Source organism: Mustela nigripes, chromosome 1 (genome assembly GCF_022355385.1).
Source record: "Mustela nigripes isolate SB6536 chromosome 1, MUSNIG.SB6536, whole genome shotgun sequence".
NCBI classification, from domain to species: Eukaryota; Metazoa; Chordata; class Mammalia; order Carnivora; family Mustelidae; genus Mustela; species Mustela nigripes.
The window spans coordinates 225,175,746-225,199,459 of record NC_081557.1 but is presented as its reverse complement, the minus strand read 5'-3'; the positions used below and the strand labels follow the sequence as shown (position 1 = coordinate 225,199,459).

The 23,714-nt window shown below is 34.1% G+C and overlaps 1 long non-coding RNA gene across 3 annotated transcripts in view; it reads left to right on the top strand.

Moving 5' to 3' along the window:
* The window catches only part of LOC132015336 (uncharacterized), a 123,224-nt gene that overhangs the window by 63,343 nt on the left and 36,167 nt on the right, over window positions 1–23,714 (top strand). For all 3 annotated transcript variants that reach the window (XR_009403627.1, XR_009403629.1, XR_009403624.1), the window contains one exon: window positions 3,478–3,537. This is a non-coding gene — a long non-coding RNA (uncharacterized LOC132015336). The remainder of the gene's footprint in view (window positions 1–3,477; window positions 3,538–23,714) is intronic.

Genomic DNA, 23,714 nt, shown 5'->3' with positions numbered 1-23,714 from the left:
CCTACTAAAACAATAAATGGGCCTTTGAAATAAAATTCAAAAGGCAAATATAATATTCTAGCCTATTTTCTAGGCTATTCATGGTGAAGGAAGGGAAGGGGTTTAGGAAGCAGGAATTATGGTGTCTGAGGCAAAAAAAAAAAAAAAAAAAGTGATATGAAACAATGTGGCACTTTCTAAGAACAAGTGTGCTAGCCTGAATAGAAAGCAGCTTCTGAGAGAGGGAAGAAACAAACATGAGCAGATTTTCTCTCTCTCTCTCCCTCTCTCTCACACACACAGTTATAGAATGGGTTGAAGAGTGTGGGGTTTTTCCCATGGGTGATATTGACTTGCTTGAAATTGGCGATTAAACAATTAAATTTGTGATTTGTTTTGTTTTTAAAGACTTCCATGGCAGCAAGGTGAAACCTGTATCAGAGGAATGTAAAATTGTAAATCGAAATTGCAGATAATGATTGAAACAGTCCTGATGAATCTGATCACTAGAAGACCAAAAACGAAAAACTCAAACCTTCAAAAACCTAGTTAGTTTTGCTCACAGACAAATGTAGTAATTAAAAAAAAAAAAAAAATACTTTGCTCTCTTAAATGGAAAAGTACACTAGATAGTCTTCTATACCAGATTTCATATTCACTTGCTAAAGGCTTGGCATATAGAATCTATAGAAACCAGTCCTCTCATTTCTGCCTTTGCCAATGTAAAGACAGAATGTAAAAACCTTTGCCAAACATTCCTTTTAACCAAATTTTGCCTGTTAAACATCTCAGCTGAAAAATGTCTTGTTACGCTATATTCTTATTCACAGCTTTCTAAACAAAAGGTCAAATATTTTATTTCTTAGTTGTCACGTAACAGCTGCAAAGAATTTTAAGTAACTGGCAACCTGTACATAAGTTGAGACTTAAAGGTATCTGCTTATACAAAGCCTAATAAATATGTAAATTGTGTCTGAATGTGAATTTCGCTTACTTATCAAGATTCTTGGACTGTTTAATCCACAGGGTAGTAGAATTCTCTAGGCTATTTTTCTTGCTATATTAAAAGTGTTCCTGAGACAAATACTAATTCAGCATAAAGATAATGATTCCAACGAGCAGCTCCATAATAAAAGAAGGTTTGATAGAAGAGAAAAATTTTGTTAAATTTCTAGTGAATTTCGAAAACACAGAAAAAGTGTATTACTGCTTGGGCATGTGTAAGACTATTACTTATAGAGTCAGTGTTTAAAAGTGACCAAATATATTTAAGGGAATCTCTTCTGCTTCAGTGATTATTAGAAATATTTAAAAACCATTTCTAGGAGTACCTGCGTGGCTCAGTTAGGAAGCGTCTGCCTTCTGCTCAGGTCATGAACCCAGGGTCCTGGGATGGAGCCCTGCGTCAGCCTCCCTGCTCAATGGGAAGCCTATTTCTCCCTCTCCCACTCCCCTGCTTGTGTTACCTCTCTCACTGTCTCTCTCTGTCAAATAAAGGAATAAAATCTTAAATAAACAAATAAATAAAAACCATTTCTAATTTGGGATCAGTGTCTTATAATCTGCTTATATCCATGGGATTTGATCACTTTCTTACAGGGTGCTTTAAAGATTTATTTACTTATTTTTAGAGAGGTGGGGAGGGGCGGAGGGAAAGAGAGAGAATCTCAGGGAGACCCCCACTGAGGACAGATCTTAATGGCAGGGCTCGATCTCACTACCCTCAGACCACAACCTGAGCCCAAACCAAGAGTCGGTCCTTTAATTTACTGCACCACCCTTAAGGGGTGCCTGGGTGGTGCACACCTTAAGGGGTGTCATGAAACAGAAATATCTGTACATGTGCGTGTGTGTGCGTGTGCGTACACAGCAAAATAATAGTAATTTTTTTCTCAACCATTACTGTGGTCAGTTGTTAATTAGCCATCTCAAAGAAATCCAGACAATCCTGCCTCCTTCACCAAATATCTTATAGTTTTTGTTTGTGTTTTCCTCTCCCCATTTCAGTGTCACTTTTACTTTCTTTTAGTACCATCTCCTTCGCCAACACTGGAAGTCTCACTTTTCCTAAGTCTCCTTTAGTATTTTTTTTCTTTTTTATTCTTACATTTTAAAACCACACAATTATAGTGATTAACATTTGTGTTATAAATATATTTCCTGGTCCATATTATCAATTCAGTCCACAGAATTCAAGAATTTTATCCGACTTTGGGATAGAACTCTATGATTTAATACAATTATGTAGTTGATACCAGATGCCTACCCACATCAAAAAGCAACTCAAGGAGCTCTGATATTTTTTTCTTGACTACTAATGACAATGAACTCAGGGTTTCCCTCAAAACAGTCAATTCTGACTTCAAGGAAGTTTCTAGAAAGTTTCAAGAAACTTCTAGAAAGTTTGCTTCTATAGCACTGACATTGTTCTCCCTACATCTCATTATACTATCTTAGTCTTCTTGGGCTGCCACAGCAAGATGCTACAACTGGGTGACTTAAACTGTGGGCAGTCATTGTGCTTGGATAGACAAAGTCTGATTGGTATATGCCTCCCTGGATGAGACTACTTGAAAAGCAGAGGAGGAGTGCCCGGAACGCTGGGCCTCCTTTGAAGTTTTGGAGGATTCTAACTGTGGCTCAAGGCTCTCACCTAGGGAGTAAATGTTTAAATTTTAAAGAAAAACAGGTACCTGCAGTGGTCATGTACTTCGTGTACCTCTTACCTTGTCCACATGTCATGAGAACTGTTTGGTCCTATCTCACGCTGCCCTGTATATTATTATCGTCCTGATCACTAAAGCTATACATTCCTTCTTGTTTTGCTCTTGTACTTGGTGCATTGATCAAACTCAAAATAAACGAGGACACAGACCTTGGCTTGTGACTTTTTCCCACTAGACCGTCTGATCCCCTATTTCGGTGTCTGGATTAATCTTTTCATTTGCTGTCTCAGAGTTTCCTGGCCAGACCCAACTTTACACAATGTAGTTCGCACATTTCTTGAGGCTGGAAGTCCGAGATCAAGGTGCCGGCAAAGGAAGCTTCATTCTCAGGCCTCCTCTCTTGGCTTATCGGTGGCTCCCATCTCACTGGGCACCCACATGACCTTGTCTTTCTGTGCATGGAGACAGAGAGAGGGAGCTCTCAGGCGTCTCTTCTTACAAAGACATTAATCCCATTGGATGAGGGCCCCACCCTTATCACCTCTTCTCTCCTCAATTCCTGCAAATATAGCTGTACTAGTGATTGGAATTTCAGCATATGAGTCTTCAGGGACACAAACGTTCAGTTCATAATACATACCAGCTGGACCCCTTGACACTATATGAAAAAGTCTATTGCAGAGACTATCACAATGATTATTTGAAACATCTCATCAGATCTTTTTGGCTTTCACATACCTCCCAGTAGCTGTAATTGTCCTTCCAAGAACAGTTCATTGGTACAATTCCTTCAGGATTAGTTATTGATTCACATGTTTCTTTTTCATTTCAGGAGCCATGTAAAGATCTGAATACTGCCTTCCTGGCCCTCTCTGCCCCTATTCAAGAATCAGTAAGTATAACGGAAAGCTGGTTAGCAAATTTTCTCCAGACATTTCATAAAAAAATTAATAATAAATAAAATTTTTCATGGAAAGTAATCTGAAAGAAGGCTCCTCCTGCACTGTATAAGAGATTAAGGTGCCATGTCTTTGGAATATTGATGAGAAAAGGATGAAAATATTCACTCTGAGAAGCTGTTTTCTTCCATCCCAAGTTGGTAGCTGGCAGTTTGGTGTCTTCGTTTACATCCCAGACATTAAACCTGGGCTATAAATATACCTAATGGGGTTTTCAATAGTTTTGTTTATCTCCCTGAGGACAGAAGAAATCTGCTGCTTAGAAATGTCAGATCTTAAACCTTGTTTCTGTGAGTTGTTTTTATTTATGTTCCATCTTGTGTTTCTCTGACACACACACAAAAGTCAACTTCAAAGAGCTATTTGTCATATTTGAAATTCTTAAGTAGTTAAGTGTTAGTTTGAAGAACCACCTGGAAAAGTGTAGACAGGCAGTACATCCAGCACATGAAATCCAGACTGTGAATGCCTAACATTTTTTACATCACAATTTTGTGTTCCAAAAAAACAAACAAACCTGGCATTATATACCATCATAAATATAACATAGTGTTATATTATATAGCATTATAAAATGTTTACTTTACTCATGTTCTATGGTGAAAGATTTCCTTTGTGTTTAGCAGTATATTATTTTAAAAAACTCCAGAAATTCTGACACAGTAAGCTTATATTTTCATATGCAGAGGTTCTGAGTAATGAACAACATGAGTGCTGAATCACAAACAATAGCAAACATGTTTGTTCATATATTAATAAAGCCAATTTAAAAGAAATTTAATCTGATGTCCACATTTATATTTTTAGGTTGTAACAATTATTAATGTAATTGATTTATTCTCTTTAAAAGAGTTGCTTAACTTGGACCTAGAGTCATAAAATAGCATAGTTGGAAGTACCTCAGAGTAAATCTTTAAATATCTAATTATACAGAAGTATCTTAGAAAAATGAAGTCATGAAGCTAGTCAGTAGAAAATCCTGGGAATGAACCTAGCATTTCTATCTTTTAATACAGTAACCTGCCCTGGACCCTGGTCCGAAATTTCTAATTCTTATTATGCTAATCTATATGTCCTTTTTTCCCATAAACACTTATTGCTTTCTAACAAATGATAAAATTATTTATTTATTGCTTATTATTGTCATAGTCTCTTTCCCCTTAGGCAATGCAAATACAGTAAGGTAGGAGTTTTTACATGCTTTATTTACAGATATAGTCTAATTGCTTAGTATATATTCAATAAATAGTTACTTAAAAATGGATGAGCTAATAGTACCTAAAAAATATCTAAAATCGTAGGCTTGTAAGACCATTTTTTTTTAAATTCCATATGCATTTATTTGGTGCCTGCTTGTTCCAGATACCATCCTATACACTGGACTAAAGATCATAAAGAAAACTGAAGTGACTCTTCAGTCACGGTACTTACAATTTATTGAGACAATTGAATATTATACAAGTAAATATAACAATTAGTTAAGTATCTGAAGTTAATAATTAGCGAAAAGAAGACAAATAGCAAGACAACTGGGACTAAGTTCAAAGTGCATGATCCAGTGAAGAGGTGATATTCAATCAAAAGGAGAATGCATATTAGGCTACATGGGGTTCAAGTTATCAAGGCTAATCCTATATTTCTGTATTTAGCTTTCCACACATGTAAAAAATATTAAATATGCTATTGAACAAGTGATACAACAAATAGAATTGAAATGGCCAGTGGAGATCAAATGATTGTGAAGAATGTTTCTTCTCTACTTGGTGTCATCTCATGGAGGTTTCTTTCTTATACATGACCTACCTAGAAATTAACTAGGAGATTTACATATCATTCCAACTTCCATTATTTACTTAATGTTTTAAATCATATCATCATATGATTTTCTTTTTTAATTCCCTGTTGTCTCATTAACTTCATTATAATTTAAAAGCACTTATCTTCCCGTTAACATAAGTAGCTTACTGCATACAATTAATAACTATGGCATAGCCAGGCAAATACTTCAGATAGTGCTGCTTTTAATATACTCCTGGGATAACCTTAGTTATTTTTTCATTTAGTTAAGGAGTGAGAGATCTTACTAATTTTTCCTAAAAAATGTCTAACAATTGGAATGTTGAATTCTGAACATTTTTATACTAACACTCCTACATTTAAAAATCCTTTTATTTACTCTGAACATTTGAGGAAGATATGACAAACACTATAATGTTTCTGTATACATGCAGAACAGTTTCAGAAGTTAATTTTCTACTCCAAAGCCATGCAGCTGGAATTAAACTCAGATTTCTCAACTGCTCCCCCAAACAAAATTCTTTTAGTTAAACTTTATGTCAGGAGGCAATTTTATAATAAATGGAAAAAAATGCAGTAGTCATGAATATCCCTGTTTGTATAAAATTATGATATATGTATTATGTTGTCTACAAAGAAAAATTAAAGAATAAAACAAAATAAGGAAAGAGCAAGACTTTTTTGGATTACACCTATGTGTATCAGTAAGTTAGAATTAATGTTCTATATTACAAAAAGAAAAGCAACAGAAAAGCAAAAACAACAACAACAAAATACAAAGACAGAATAAAGTTTATGCCTTTGCACTGTCTTTCTAGATTTGATTTCACTGTGATGGAACTTTCTAAAGTTGAGATATCTGTTTGACAGTTATACAGATTTATTAAATTTCTGAGCTATTCTTTAGATAAAAACTTGAAGAAAGTAAAATATAACATAGTAGAAGATCTATGAATATATAAATAGAGATAAGAATTTTATCTGAATTCATGAAAAGATAATTATAATTGAAATTAAAATCGAACAATAGTTAACCCTCTTTCTAGCAAAATATATTACATTAGAAATAATTTCTCATATGCATTGGCTCAATACCAACACATAAGATGTACCTCTATGGTTTTGATCAAATCTGTAAATAACTCTATGGCTCAGTATATTCAAATAAAAACATTGATCCAAGTTATTCCATATATCTTCAAATGATAAAAATCAAATGGCTGTATAAAATAATGTAAGAAAATCTGGAAGGACTTGTTAATGTAATAAGACAAGAAAAAAAAAGGCATATAGATTCATAAGGAAGAAATTTTATCTGTTTATAGATGACCTGATCATCTATGTAGAAAATTCTAATGAATTGATAAAATACCTCCTAGAATAAGCAATTAGAGCAAGGTTACAAAATACAAAATTAATATACAAAAGTCATTTGCTTTATTGTATACAGCAGTGAACAAGTAGAATTTGAAATTAAAAGCAAAATACCTTTTATATCAGCACCCCCAAAATGAATACTTGGGTATAAATCTAACAAAATATATAAAATTTCTGGGAGGGAAATTATGAGAGTCTGATGAATGCAATTAAGGAAGAACCACATAAATTGAGAGAAATTCTGTGTTTATAGAAAGGAAGTTTCAATATGTTCAATATGTGATTTCTGCCCAAATTGATCTGTTGGTTCATTTCTATCCTAATCAAAATCATACCAAGTTACTTTGTGGGTGTCAAAAAAATGTTTTTAAATGTTATATGAAGGGCCGAAGACAGAATATCCAACATAATATTAAAGGACAAGACCAAAGTTGGAGGACTGAAGCTACACAATTTCAAGATTTACTATAAAGTTATGGTAATCAAGACAATGTGGTATTGGCAAAAGAATAGACAAATAAATTGATAGAAAAGAATAAAAAGCACAGAAATAGACATTAATAAAAATAAATAGACACCCTAAAATAACTTAGGCTGAAGAGCAAAGCCAATACAATGAAGTAAAGATACCTCTTCAACAAATGATGCTGGAACAACTTGACATGTACATGAAAAAAAAAAAATTCTGGCTGCAGACCTTAGGTCCTACACAAAAATTAACTGAAAATGGATTATAGGGTCTAAAGGTAAAAGGCAAAACTATAAAACTCCTAGGAAATCACAAAAGATAGGTCCTAAATCCTAAATGGCCTTGGGTATGGAAATGATTTTTTAACTAAAACACCAAAGTACAATCTATAAAAGAAATGATCAATACACTGGGCTTTCTTAAATTAAAGATTTCTACTTTGCAGAAAAATAAGAAGAAAAACCTGAGACTGGGAGAAAATATTTGCAAAAGACACCTCTGATTAAGGATTGTTTTGCAAAACATACAAAGAACACCTAAAATTTAACAATTACAACCCAACTAAATAATGGGCCAAGGTCTTTACCAAATACCTCACCAAACTATATATACAGATGGAAAATAAGGGTGGCTCAGTGGGTTAAGCCTCTGCCTTCAGCTCAGGTTCTGAGATTGAGCTTCGCATCAGGCTAACTGCTCAGCATGGGCCTCTCTGCCTGCCTCTCTGCCTCCTTGCGATCTCTCTCTCTGTCAAATAAATAAATAAAATATTGTTTTTAAAAAAGAAAGATCCTTACAACATATGCCAACCAGCAAAAACAAATTAAAACAATGATATATTACTACACATTTATTAGAAAGGCCAAAATTAAGGTCACCGACACCACCAATTACTAGCAAGTGTGTGGAACAACAAGAATTCTCATTTATTGTGGGTGGGAATGAAAAATGGCATACCCATTTTGGAAGATAGTTTATTTTTACAAAAAGATAGATTTATTACAAAACTATCCATATTCTTACCATACAACCCAGCAATTGTGCTCTTTGGTATTTACCCAAAGGTGCCAAAAACTTTTGTCTACATAAAAACCTGCACATGAACATTTTTAACTGTTTGACATCTCGCTTGCTTCCAAGTTTTGGGAATTATAAATAACTTTGTAGGTGAAATGGATAAATAAAGTGTGGTGCAGTCAGACAATAGAATATTATTCAGCACTAAAAAAAAAAATGAGTTATGGAAAGACCTGGAGAAAACCAACATGCTTATTACTAGGTGAAAGTAGCCAATCTAGAGATCTATATACTATGATTTTAGCTATATGATATTTGAAGCAGGCAAAATTACAGAGAGAGTAAGAAGTCCAGTGGTTGTCCAGAATTGGGAGTTAGGAAGGAGGAGGAATAAATAGATGGAGCACAGAGAAAATTTAGGGCAATGAAACTTCTCTATATGATCATATAATGATGGATACATGTTACTGTACATTTGGTACCAAATACATAGAATGTAAAACAGCAAGAATGAACTATATAATACAAACTATTTTGAGGGATACATCAATGTAGGTTAATCAACTGTAACAAATGTACCACTCTGGTGAGGCACATTGATGATTAGGGAGGCTGTGATTTGAGGGGGAGGGGGCTGCAGAAGTATATAGGAAATCACTGGATCTTGTGCTCAGTTTTTCTGTGAACCTAAAACTGCTCCAAAAATAAAGTCAAGAGTAAAGGAAAAATACTACTGCAAACAATTTTAAGGCTTTATAATCTTTAATCACCTTCATATAATTAGAATCTTAGTATATTCCTAACATCTTAATAAAATGGTCACATTTACTGGACCCCACAAAATTTGTGTAATATTAACTTAATAACTGGACATCAATTGGGCAGGAAATATTGCCATTTTAAATATGTATATGCATTTTATATATCATATATGTATGCATTGGTGAAGTGGATATTTTTATGTTAATTTTTCTTTCAAATTCTTCATGTCTTTTCAAGTATGGAATTTACATGATCTACTGATGAATTTACATGATCTATTAACCCACTATGATATATGTCTCTATTGATGCAATGATTTTATATAGTAATACCACAAATTTTACATATGTGTCCTGTCCTTTCAACAGTCTTTTTCCTCTTTCTTTTTGTTTATGGCTTTGGTGCAGCTATATTTATATTTTGTAAGATGCCTATTTTTTATTTTAAAAATTTTCTTAAATCTTTTAGTTTTTATCTGTGTGTCCTTAAATCTGAAGTCAGTCTTCTGTAGGCAGCATATAATTGGGTCTTGATTTTTTGTTTTTGTTTTGTATCCATTAAGTCACTCTGTCTATTGATTGGAGAATCATTTCATTTACATTTAAAATTATCATAATAGGTATTACCAATTTGTTAATTGTTTTGTAATTTATTTTTTTCTTCTTTTGCACTTCCCCTTTGTAATTTGATGATTTCGCATAGTGGTATACTCAGATACCATTCTTTTTTCTTTTGTATATCTACTATAAGTTTTGTTTTGTACTTACAATGAAGCTTACATAAAACACCTCATAACAGCCTATTTTAACCTTATAACTTAAAAAAATTATAGTTTTTTTTTATAATTTTGTCTTTGTATCTTTATACTGGATTTATAAGTGATTTATCCATCACTATTACAATATTAGAGTATTCTGAATTTACCTTTACCTATATGTACTTACCTTTACTGGTGAGATTTATACTTTCATATACTTACCTGTTCTAACTAGCATCCTTTTATTTTATCTTGAAGAAGTTCCTTTAGCATTTCTTGTAAGGCTGGTCTAGTGATGATGAGCTCCTTCAGCTTTTGCTTGAAAAACTCTCATATAATTAGAATCATCTCTCCTTCAGTTTTGAAGAACAACTTTGTCAGGTAGGGTATTCTTGATTGACAGATTTTTATGTTGTTTTTCAAAACTTTGAAGATATCCACTTCTTTCTGGCCTACAAGTCTCTGCAGAAAAATCTGTTGACAATCTTATGGGAGTTTTCTTGCATGTAACAAATTGTTTCTCTTGCTGCTTTTAAATTCTTTCCTTGTCTAACTTTTGACAATTTAATTGTAATGTGTTTCAGTGTGATTCTCTTTAGAATCATCTTATTTGTAACTCTCTGGTCCTTCTGGATCTGGATGTGTATTTCTTTCTTCAGATTAGGAAGCTTTTCAACCACTATTTCTTTGAATAAGCTTTCTGCTCCTTTGTCTCTCTCCTTTCCTTCTGGGATCCCTATAACGTGACTATTGGTCTGTTTGTTGCTGTCATGTCGGCCTCTTAAGCTGTCTTCACTCTTTTCATTTTTTTTTTTCTTTTTGCTCCTCTGATTGATTGGATGAATTCCACCACCATATCTCCTGATCTTTGTGATTGGTGATCTTTTCTTCTGTTTAATCTAATTGATATGGACAGCCTCTATTGGATTTTTTAGTTCAGTTACTGTATTCTTCAACTCTGCCATGTCTATTTTACAGATTCTTAAATTTTCTTTTTGTTGAAACTCTCACTCTGTTCATTCATTGTTTTTCTAATCTCAATAAATACATTTATGACCATTATTTTGAACTCTATATCAGGTAAATCACAAATCTCCATTTTATTAAAATTTTTTTTCTTGGATCTTATTTTATTCCTTCACCTGGAATATATTCCTCTATTTCTTTATTTTCCTTGACTCTCTTTGTCCGTTTCTATGCATTAGACAGTACAGCCTCCTCTGCCAGCCTTGGTGGAGTGGTCATGCATTGAAGATGAACGTTCTCTTTCATCTCATCTGGATCTTTTAGCTGTCTCTCAAACCTTTGTGGTTATTCAAACCTCTTTCTTTGTTCCTGGTTCCCAGTAGCTGATACTGTGTCAACACCCATTCCAATGTGAGTATTTTCTCTTTCTCCCAAAGTATAGAAGTCAATCAGCTAGTTTCTGGATTTCTTTTAGAGGGAGTTTGTCCATGTGTAGCTGGAGATTCTGTGTGTCCATAGAGAGAAATGAGTTCAGGTCCCTCCCAACTCATCATCTTACACTAGAAATTCCATGAAATCCAATCATTTTTTTAAAAGTTGTTGACTACTAATATCTGGTAGGAAGATGAATTTAAATTTATTTTAAATATCTCAGACTAGCCAAAATTTCATGCTTCTGTATCAATGCTGTTTTAGTTAGTTATGTTTAGTGACAAACAATCCCTAAATCTTCTTAATTTACAACAATAAGGTTTATATTTTGCTTGTACAAATAGTGGTCGAAGTCTTGCTTTGTCTTATTCATACTTGGATCTGAGCTCCAAAAGCAGGCCCTCTTTGGGTCATGCATTAATTATGGCCAATGGAAAAAAAGAAATGTGTGAATGCATAATGACTGTTAAAAACATCCATGAGAAAGCCACATGCTGTTTTCCTCAAAATCAATGACTAAACAAATTATAAGAGTAAATTTTACATCAACAGGGTGGAGAAGTATAATCTAATAATAGAAGGAAGAGGTAAATATTTGAGCAATTTAGTTGGCACTATTACTGCCTCCTTTCTATATAGAGAAGTCACAGATATATATATATATATATATTTTTTTTTTGTCGCTACTTCAATGTGGTAAAATGCCAGCAAAAATCAGTATCTGTCCAATAATTTAAAATACAAATAACAGTGAAAGAAAAAATAGAGCTTAATCCAGATACATTGCTTTCTGAAATAAAACAAAACAAAACACAAAAAATTAAGTAAACTTCATACTAGTATTCTCATATTGATAGGGTATTAAATGGGTATCCTTTGAATAATTAAAATCTAAAAATGAATAACATAGAAGCTAAAACATCCATAAGAATTTACTGGTATTGAAATGTTATATTTGGTATTTAATTGCATTTTTTCATGTGTTCCCCCTTTTTATTCTCCTGATATATGATGAAATACCCTTTTACAGTAACTTTGACAATTGTGTTTCTCAGGTTTCTTATTTTGACAATTGTGATTTTGATTTATGATTTTCATAATTTTGATAATTGTGTTTCTCAGGTTTCTCAACCCAATCATTTTGGAGCAAAACCTAGACTAAGGTCATGCAACAAACACTGACATTAAGGAAGAAAAAACTGTGTATTAAATGCTCTCAAGCCATTAAGAGTTATGGAGTCTTACCTAAACAATTAAGTCAAACCTAGTTGTCAGTTATGTCAGTTAACATACAGTTTATACTGTTATATTGCTTTATTTGATTATTAAATAATTCTTCTTATTATAGAAAGTCAAATGGACTATTAAGATTGTAGAAATAGCAGCCCCTTCAAGACTGTTGTGAAATTATTTTTGTTTGTCTAGGCATGGCCTTGATGTCAAACTCCACCATGATTGCATTTTTATATCAATCCTATTTTTATTTATACAGCATAACTCCTATACCTGAATGCACTCTCATCTCTTAAATGTCAATCAGAGTTTAAGGAAGTATTCATTCAGTTCTACCAAAAGCAGTATTGAACGTGAGAACCTCATCTTACATATTTGGATCCCAAGATCATCAATCCTGTCCAACTTCTCTTTCAACACAAGTATTAAAACAAAGGATTAAATTAGAGGACATGATAAAAGTCATTAAATCTATCCCTGAAGCAAAACTTACATTGTGACAGGCTTATTTTGAAAAGTTCCTCTAATATTCATTTAAACTATTTCATGGAATTTCTCTTTCTCTCTCATCTTTAATTTTTATTATTCAATTACTCTACAAATGAAGTTGCTAAAATCCCTATTAATACATAACAAAACATTAATATTTATATTTTCAAATAAGACATTGACTTAAATTCTCATAACAGAAAAAAAGCAAATTAATAGTATTTGTCGTTGATTAATAAACTACTAAAAGTTTTCAGTTACTTGTTTAGGAGCAGAGAGTATATTCAAAATTATATATGATATAGTTATATATTATAATGTTACAAAAGGTACTGGCATAATATAACAAATCTGTACATGACATATATGACATACATGTATGACATACATGACATACAGGGCATACTATAAGTAGGAAATTTACAGATTGAAAATCTAATAATTCTAAATATTATGTAAGTAAGTTACCAGATATTTAAAGATTAAAAATATTGAGGAATTTATTTATATTTTGGTATTTGTGTCCCTACTTGTTACTTCTTAGAGTCTAACTATTATTCTCACACAAATACTACTTAGAATCCATCATGTGGTTTGGAGGGACATAGTACAACACATCTGGCATGAACTTTTTTTTTTTAAAGATTGTATTTATTTATTTGACAGAGAGAGATCACAAGTAGGCAGAGACAGAGAGAGAGAGGGAAGCAGGCTCCCTGCTGAGCAGAGATCCTGATGCAGGACTTGATCCCAGGACCCTGAGATCATGACCTGAGCTGAAAGCAGCAGCTTAACCCACTGAGCCACACAGGCGCCCCTGGCAGTGAACTTCTTAGTTAAGATTCTTAGCCTTGTAACACTCCACTGCCCAGATATTCTGATTTTTAATTGTTAAGTACTACAAAGTATCAAAACTAATGACCAAAATTTCTCACTACTATTTAGTCTAAACTTTAAAAATTAAAATTGAAAAAAGCTTATGTTGTAATTTCATGTCAAATGAGTTTTGGGGTTCGAGATGAAAAGTAACACATTTCATATTATAATATTCTCATATTAATTCTATGATGTTATTTTTCAGTCCCACTCCTTACTAAATATAACATGACACAAAAGAGATCACTTGAATAAGGCCCTTTTTATAATAATTTAATACCAAGACTATTTTCCTATTTCAGTCACTAAAAAACATCTTTTCAAAGTTGTGAACTATTGCATTATTGAGATAGCACAGAGAGCCTATAAAATGTAACACTAATAGGTGATTATTAAACAGAATAAATATATACCTGTTCCCTGACCTGCGTGGGAAGAATATGTTTATCAACCTATCGATATTTTGGTTGGCTTTATGACTTGCTTTGAGTGAATAAAGTGTGAGTGACCATGGCATATCTCTAGTGTGGGTTGTTACTCAGTATTGCTAAGCTCTTGGCCAGTCTCACCTGCAGCAAGACGAGGACACTCCAGGAAGCAGCTGCCCTTCTGCCTGGGTGGATAGATGAGGATATATGAGCAGACCTGAACCAAACCTATAGCCTGGAGCAGAGATTTTGCAGCTGATCCACAGGTGCAGGGATGAGAATTTAATGTGTGTTGTTATAAGCTAGTGAGATTTTGGCATTATTATTTAAGCAAAGCTTGATAAACGATCCTCCCATGACAAAGACAACAACAAAATGAAACAAAATAGAATGAATACAAAATCCTTGTATTTATCTCTTTATTGTCACTGAATGCTGATTATACTATAAAATTGTATTTAAAATTGTTATGACCTAAAAATTTATAATAAAGCAATGTGAAAACTAAAATGAGTTATTCAATTTAAAATATATAATTTAGCTGTTTTTTTCTCAGATTATTTGCATGATGAGACTATGTTTTATTTATTTAAAACATAGCTGTAAAGAACACTGAATTCATTTATTTAATGTTCATTCAATAAATATTTATCAACTGACTACTATAGTTCTGTTTCTGATGGCTTCAAACAAGGAGAGAGACCTATAATCTGTAAATTTAAGGGTTGCTGTTTTCCTTTCCAAAAACCACATTTCTATCCATGTTCTCATTATTATTAGTTATTTGAAAATTAGTAGATAGACCTGACAGACATTTAAATGAGGTTAGGGAGTACTTTTGTTATAGTCAATACTGAATTATGTTATAAGAGCAGTTGCATTATTAATAATGAAGATAATAAGCACTGTGTGCTTACTCGAATTATTTTACTTAGTATTTAGAATTTATTGTAGACAGGGACTATTACTATGTGCATTTTTTAAAGTAAGAAGTTGAAGTTAAGTTATTTAATTTTCCCAAATACAACATGTAGGATTGTGATTAAGTTGCAGTTTAACAAATTTCCTTTGGCTTTCTAATTGTTCTGATTACTCACTGAGCAATTATTTTCACCTGACCTGGTAGCAGGAAGTGAGCAGTCCTGAGCACTGAGCACAGTCCTAAGTGTCTTGATGAATAACCAACCATGACTTTCAGTAACTTTCACAAGATCCCTTTACCTGCAAAAATATATCCTCATCTCTACATGGTAATACAGGAACCTCAAAATTCAAATTTAACCTTTACATTTCAAAAGCCATGGCTACAAGTTGAGTGATTTATCCTCTCCCAAAAATCTGTGGTTTTTGAACTCATTCAGTTTTATGTCCCTCTTATATAAACTGAGTAAATGCTAACATCGTTAACTTAATTGTCAAAAAGTGTTTATAAACTTCTGCAGCTCTATGAAGCTTAGAAAGAATCATATTTTACTTTCTTCTTTTATGAAAGCAAAGTACAAGTCTTACGTCTTTATATAGTGCTATTTTTTAACAAGTCTATTCCAGAGTTGTGTTTTTCTTTTTAACTTGTGCATTGAGTTCAGGGAAGTGAAATGCTATTTATATACTTCGAGGTTGTGCTTTGGCTAGATTTAGCTACATTAATTCCAGTCCCATTATGAAACATTCCTTTGAAAAATTTGGAGTTAAACAGGATAATAATGGAAACCTGGTTCAACCCACAACCCACAGCAGCACAACTTCATCTAATTAGTTGTCATTAAGCTTCAGCTTCTGGTGACTTGTATTTTCAGGGAGTTCTGATATTTAGCTCTTCCTTATTCTAAACCAAGATCTAGGTCTGTGGGCTATTTGCTGACTGCACATGGCTTTTCCAATCTCAGCCAAAACAAGGTCATCCCCTCCGTACAAAGGAACTTCAGTGATTTGAAATCACTTAGTATATTCCTAAGCTAAATTCTTTTAAATTCCTCCACTGCATCTCATTATAAGCCACTATATCTTAAGTCTTTTCCTTGCTGATTAACGTGCTAGAGATTCTTAAGTTTGTCAGAGTCTCCTGTAATACAATTTGCCCTTTACCAAAGGAGTACTCAAATACAAGGAGACTACTATTTCAGTATATCAAGAAAATATATTTGAATAATGTAGTGTGAGGTTGCAATGCTTTACAGTTATATTGACACACTCTTCAATTATGTAAACATTCTTTGAAAATCATAATTTCTATTTTTAACCTCTGTTTTTTTTAACCCTCAAGTAACCTCTTTGATCCCAGAACTGAAAATTTTAATGCAATAAATGCAAAGATTAAAAAAGTGCAATTGTTGACAATGAATTTTTCATATTATTATTCTCTCTATTTCTCTCTCAAAAGTCTGGGTAGCAAATGTGAAAACAGTTTATTTACAGAGGGTTAGACCACACAAACATGTATGATTGTGTTCCTGACATCTTTTTCAGGATCAGTGTTAGTTACCAGTTACAGGGTAGCTCTAAGCTGACATGAAGAGTGGGCTTCAAGTTTTCAGTTCACCAAAATGAGGATTTTCTTTTGATTTCTTTCTTTTCTTTCTTTCTTTCTTTCTCTTTTCTTTTCTTTTCTTTTCTTTTCTTTTCTTTTCTTTTCTTTCTTTCTTTCTTTCTTTCTTTCTTTCTTTCTTTCTTTCTTTCATTCTTTCTTTCTTTCTTTGAAAGAAGAAAAGAAATCTGGGCTTAAATCTGGGCTTATTAAAATGGCTAAGTCAAGACTACACAGCTAACTAGCCATAAGACCACCAGAGCTATCCATCCAGCCATGATTTTGGTATGCATTGAAACCATTGGGTGATAATTGCTTGCTCCCATTTAAGACAATGAATAAACCCTGTGGCTGGCCATGATATTGAGCTAAGTGTTGGTAATAGCATTTATATCTTGATCAATTGAGATGGTGAAATTTGGCCAGATATGAGGAGACTAAACAGGAAGAATTGTACAGGGCACATTGATGAGCTTTGCACCTCCATGATTCCTCAAGTCTGGTAGTTTGTCATACCTTCTGAGTCTCCATCACCATATCTATCTTGCCCCCTGCCCCCAACCTTAAACACACAGAAATTTTTCCTGTTCTCTTTTGAGGCAAGGTTCTGTGAAGCAAAAAGAGTTATATAGAGAATTGATAGCTACTTGTGACCTGTTACAGGTGATTACTGGAAGCAAATTCATTTGCTTTTCCTCTAAACCCTTAATATTCTTGTGGTATCAACTATTGGGGTACATAATTCACCTTGAATTTGCCTTTGTCAGAAGCTTGCCAACCTTTTCAGATAATGAACCCTTATTTCTAAATCTTGTTACAGTATGAATTATTTGTAATTAAGGGAAAGGAGGTGGGTAAGCAGAAGATAAATTATTTTAGTATTTCTTTATGAGTTTTTGTTTTGTTGCTAATATTTAATACTTCCTTCATATTTTTCCTCAGCTTTGTTTTTTTTTTTTTTTTTTTTAGGTATATGTTGTTTTTCATCTTTCTCAGGGACTCTTTTTCCTAAGGTTTAATCATTTTTATAGTTTTTAATATTGACTAAGAAGCAGCACATAAACACAATCGTTCTTGTACTTAACATTTGATAAAAATGCAACTTTAGATGATGTACGATTATGCTACCAACTCAAATATTATTTCCCTGGAAAAACTAATATTTCAGGGGCAATAGAAGAGATCAGTGAGAATATGAAATATTAGCTAATGTGCCAGTATCGATAGTCATAGAATCTCCAGACTATAGGAGATATTGCTGATAGTGGCTAAAATGTATGTGACCTATAACCACAATTGCTTTTGGTACTCTCTTTACTACACTTAGTGGTCCTTCAGCTCTTCTGAAAGTTTTAGGTTAGGGGAGTTTCATGATTCTTAACGAAGTTTATTTTCTCTGGGTAGCTCTGTATGTTGGAATGTTTTTAGTGCGATTTCTTTTTATTTCTTTGCAACTTCTTTTATTACTCTTAACATACCACTTGGTGTTACACAGGGGGAAAATTTAATTCTTCTTCCCATGATTACATATAATTTTACCACTGAGTCTTCGTATAGCCTAACCTAAAAGTTTTCTTTTATTTCTACTTTAACCTTCAATGCAATATCTGTATTACTATTATATAACAAATAAAACAATATAGTTTAGGTTTAAGAGGACATATTCTGGACCTAATTCCCTGGGAGTTTCATTGTTTACAAGCTATATGAATTTGGGGAAAATATTTAACCTATCTGCTTCAATGTTCTCTCTTGCAAAATGAGAATAGGATAATTCAAATATTTTCCTCATTGAATTAGCAGGAGAATTAAACGACTGTACCCAGTAACAGCTAAGATATTTTATTTTAAAATGCACATAAAATATTTTGAAAAATGGACTCATGCTGAGTCATATATAGTGTCTCCAACATTTTTTAAAAACTGCGATCATTAGACCATGATCTCTGACACCAGAAGACTTAACTAAAAAAACAATAATAAATATGTAGTTTCAAATTCTTTTATAAATATTTGGGAACTAAGTGATACATTTCTAACTAACCCAGGAGTGAAGTCAGTTACAATTATATTAAAGGCTTAATCATAATTAAAACCAGCAAGTGCTTGGAATGAAAGGAAATACCAATACACTCTAACTGTAGAAAGGCATTATGGGCATAAACGCACACAAAAAAATACTTGCCTTTAAATACATATATTTAAAGAGAAGAAAAATTTAAAATCATTTGTACCAACATCGACTAAAAGAGGCCAGTAAAATAACAACAGATTAATTTGAGAGAAAAGGGAAAAATAGTAATAAATGGCATAAATTAATAAACAGAAAAAAAGGGGCGCCTGGGTGGCTCAGTGGTTTGGGCTGCTGCCTTCAGCTCGGGTCATGATCTCAGGGTCCTGGGATCGAGCCCCGCATCGGGCTCTCTGCTCCGCAGGAAGCCTGCTTCCCTCTCTCTCTCGCTCTCTCTCTCTGCCTGCCTCTCTGCCTACTTGTGATCTCTGTCTGTCAAATAAATAAATAAAATCTTTTAAAAAAAAAAAAAAAACAGAAAAAAATAGAATCCCAAACCAAGGTTTTATTTTTTTTGAAAAGATTAGTAAAATGATCACTGTCAAAACTGAGAAAGGTAGTTGCTGTGTAGGCAGCAGTAATTTTAGTGATTGGGCATGCTACATAAACTGAGTAAATAAAGTAAGAATTTGGGGCGGAGTGAAGGATGTATCTTCTGACCTACCGATTTTTCTTGAAAATCACATCAGTATACATTGCTTTATATCTTATGCCCAAACAGAAGAGCTAAGAGGATGGTGGCTATTATTTTTTTTACTCCCATTGGTAACGTCAGATAACTACTTAACAACAATCATAGGCATTTACGATATATGGATTTCTTTCTCTTTATCTTCAATTACTTCATCAATGGCTTACAATATTCTTACTAACTGACTTTAAGCACTTGATAAACATGTTGATGTTTCTCATGAAATCATCCTGGACTCAATTCTTCTTTCCTTTCTCTTTTCCTCTTCTCTTCCTTTCTCAGTTGCTTCCTCCCCAACCCCACCACCTTCTTTTCTTCCCCATTCTTTCTCCTCTTGCTTCTCCTGCAAATATCTATGGAGCATGTGACATTTGACAAGGACTTTGGGAACTTAAAACTGAATGGAAGGAAGTCCCATCCTCAAGAACCTTATAGACTGGTCTTGATAGTCAAGAAGAAACAGCAAGAAGGATGAAGTAAACATAGAATACTTCTTATTTTATTTTTAATATTTTAATTATTTTTATTGTGTTATGTTAGCCACCATACAGTACATCATTTGTTTTTGATGTAGTGTTCCATGATTCATTGTTTGCATATAACACCCAGGGCTCCATGCAATCCATGTCCTCCTTAATACACACCACAGGGCTACCCATCCCCCCATGTCCCTCCCTTCTAAAACTCTCTGTGTGTTTCCCTGGAATCTTTTTTTTTTTTTTTTTTATTTTACTAACATATAATCTACTATTTGTCCCAGGGGTACAGGTCTGTAAATCATCAGGCTTACACGTTTCTTTTTTTTTTTCTTTTTTTTTTTTTTTTAAAGATTTTATTTATTTATTTGACAGAGATCACAAGTAGGCAGAGAGGCAGGCAGAGAGAGAGGAAGGGAAGCAGACTCCCTGCTGAGCAGAGAGCCCGATGCGGGGCTCGATTCCAGGACCCTGAGACCATGACCCGAGTCGAAGGCAGAGGCTTAAACCACTGAGCCACCCAGGCGCCCCAAGGCTTACACGTTTCATTGAATACTTTTTACAGCCTGTCTTCCTATATATGTCATCACAGGTAATCATCACAATGACCCTAGGAGATCTGTACTAAACTCACTTCCAGTTTATAAGTAAAAATAACTATAGCGAAAAAAGATAAAGAACTTACCAAGATTACACTAAAAATGGGTACTGTAAGGAGGATTAAGCACAGATAATCTATAGATATTGTTATTCTATGAACACCTCCAAATTTGCAGAGTAAGTGGATTCAGAATAATGGGTAATCAATAGGGTAATGGATGATCTTGTCATTTCTACTGAATTCCATCCAATTCTATCATAACTCTCTCATAGCCACAGTGTAAGAACACCTAACAACTTACATTGAAAATGCGCTACCATCATAATTTTTTTTAAAGATTTTATTTATTTATTTGACAGAGAGAGAGAGATCACAAGTAGTCAGAGAGGCAGGCAGAGAGAGAGAGGAGGAAGCAGGCTCCCTGCTGAGCAGAGAGCCCGATGTGGGACTCGATCCCAGGACCCTGAGATCACGACCTGCCATGAACACTGATAGAATTTTACATATATATATATATATATATATATATATATATATATATATATACACACACATATATAACACATACAAACATTCTCTTGTCTATAAAACCCCTTGGGGGCGCCTGGGTGACTCAGTGGGTTAAAATGTCTGCCTTAGGGTCGTCAGGTCATGATTCCAGAGTCCTGGGATCAATCCCCACATCGGGCTCTCTGCTCAACCGGGAGCCTGCTTCCCTTCCTCTCTCTCTGCCTACCTCTCTGACTACTTGTGATCTCTGTCTGTCAAATAAATGAATGAAAATCTTATTTTTTTTTTTAATAATTTAGAAACCCCTTGTTTGTTTGTTTTTTTTCCTCCCTCTGGGAGTGGATGGCACAGTTTTGTGTTGCTGTCAAATGCATGTTCCCCAAATTACAATTCTGAGACTCCAAATAAATGTTTGTGTATTTCTTGTAGCTTGGTTTCCTTTTTGACTGACTTATGTTCAGAAGACTAAGGTTTAAGTCACAGTTTTTCCACTTACTAATTTTGAAGATTTATCATTTCTCTTTTGATCTCAGTTTTCTCATACCAAGAAAGAGAATTTGATTTTTCCAGAAACCTGTGAATTATTTTTTCTAGTTTTTTCATCTTTAAAATTATTTGACATTGGGGTGCCTGGGTGGCTGAGTGGGTTAAAGCCCCTACCTTCAGTTCAAGGATCGAGCGCCATGTCGGGCTCTCTGCTCAGTGGGAATCCTGCTTCCCCATCTCTCTCTGCCTGCCTCTCTGCCTACTTGTGATCTCTGTCAAGTAAATAAATAAAATCTTTCAAAAATTATTTGACATGTGTGTAAAATATTTATATATTTATGAAAATTTAGAACAATATGTTATAACTTTGTAAATACATATTGTAGAATGTCTTACTATTTATCTTATTTCTTTCTTTGGGACATAAAGATCAAAATATGGTAAGGAAAGTTTCATGGTAAGTGGGAAAGTTACAGAAATTAAATGTGAGAATCTCACAGCAAAATTGAGAGAGTGTCTAAAGTGATGCTGAAATAAGTAATAACCACAGAAATGCAAGTAAATGACAGGCATAGTAGCACTGATTTTGAAATAGCTTTGGGAATATAAAACCAAAAATCCCTAGATAACAGTATGATTAGGTGGTTTCCAATATATTAGTGGATTTTATTTAAAGGTTTTTGGTTAATAATTGTGTCAGTTAGCTTGTGTGTGTATGTTTTTTTTCTGTTTTTGTTTGTTGGATTGGTTGGTTTGTTTTATAGATAGTGCACATGAGCAGATGATTGGGCAGAAGGAGAGGGAAAGAGAGAATCAGGCATAGAGCCTGATGTGGGGCTTGATCTCATGACCTTGAGATCATGATCTGATCCAAAATCAAAAGTTGTATGCCCAACCAACCACCAACCCAGCCACCCAGGCACTCCTTTCCTGTGTATGTTAACAAACCAAAGCAAACAAAAACTGAATGGGTTAAAACTATACACATATATGTAATTTATTCTATGGGTTGATAATTTAGGCTGGGCTCAGTTGGAATGTTCTACTGATTTGGGTCAGACTTAGCTGATTTCAGCGGCACTCACTCAGGCATTAATTTAGTCTGCAGCCTTTATGCTTACCAGAATTTCTCATCTGTTACTGGTCTACCTTGGACTTACTTAATTGCCATCAGTGACAGAGATTGAGGAGTTCAGCTCCTGGCTAAAAATCTGTGTGTGATTTTTCAGGTGCCACCATAGGCCACCTCAAAGGTTTTTCCTGTCAGGCCTCAAGGGGAGAACCTTCTTTTTTCACACTGGACTTCATGAACAGCCAATGTATTGCCCCCGAAGGGGGTGCAGTCAAGGACACAGACCCACCATGCTCTTATGCTGATCAGTGTTCCTAGGCCAGGAGCTTCTATTAGAGGCCTCTTTCACAGAGATTATGCACAGAGGTCTCTGCATCTTATACCAGAGGATTGGAAGTGGTTACTCTGAGGTTATCTTTTCCATTTTGACTTGGTACTTAACACTTTTCTAGAATTCACTCGTCAATATTTTCCCTTCCTGTTGCCCCTAGTCCCAGAAAAACTGGAGGAACATTTTGTTTGGGGTCACAAGGAGTGAAATGATCCCAAACATTTCTACTGCTTACCTGACTCTCTCCCCTTACACCTTCCCTTCTGGGTAATGAGAAGTGTCCATATTTTGTCCAGTTTAGCCTCTTCCTTATACTACTGCAGGGAGTGATTGCAAGCTTGACTCTTATTATCATTTTAGCTTATTGTCTTCATCAGCGAGTCCTGTACTTGACAGCTCAGTTCAGTTTCTCCCTAGCTCAGCTGAATTCTAGGCAGTGATACCAAGAGGAAGAATGGAAATAAAAGCCTATTGAGACCCAGGTTTGGAACTCACCCACAATGTTGATTTTGCTGTCCAGGCAAGTCACAAGGAAATAATAAATTTAAGGAGAGGAGACACAAGATTTAAGAAGGAGAGAAAGAGACTCCCATTAATGAAAGAACTTCCATAAATTGTGGACCTTTTTATATCTTCTATGTCTCTCTGAGGATTATGGTTTTGTGGCGCAATTCAGAGGTCTGTTTTCTGCCCTGCCCTCTCTGATATTTCTTGTTGATCATGGCTTGTACATGTGTGTGCCTGT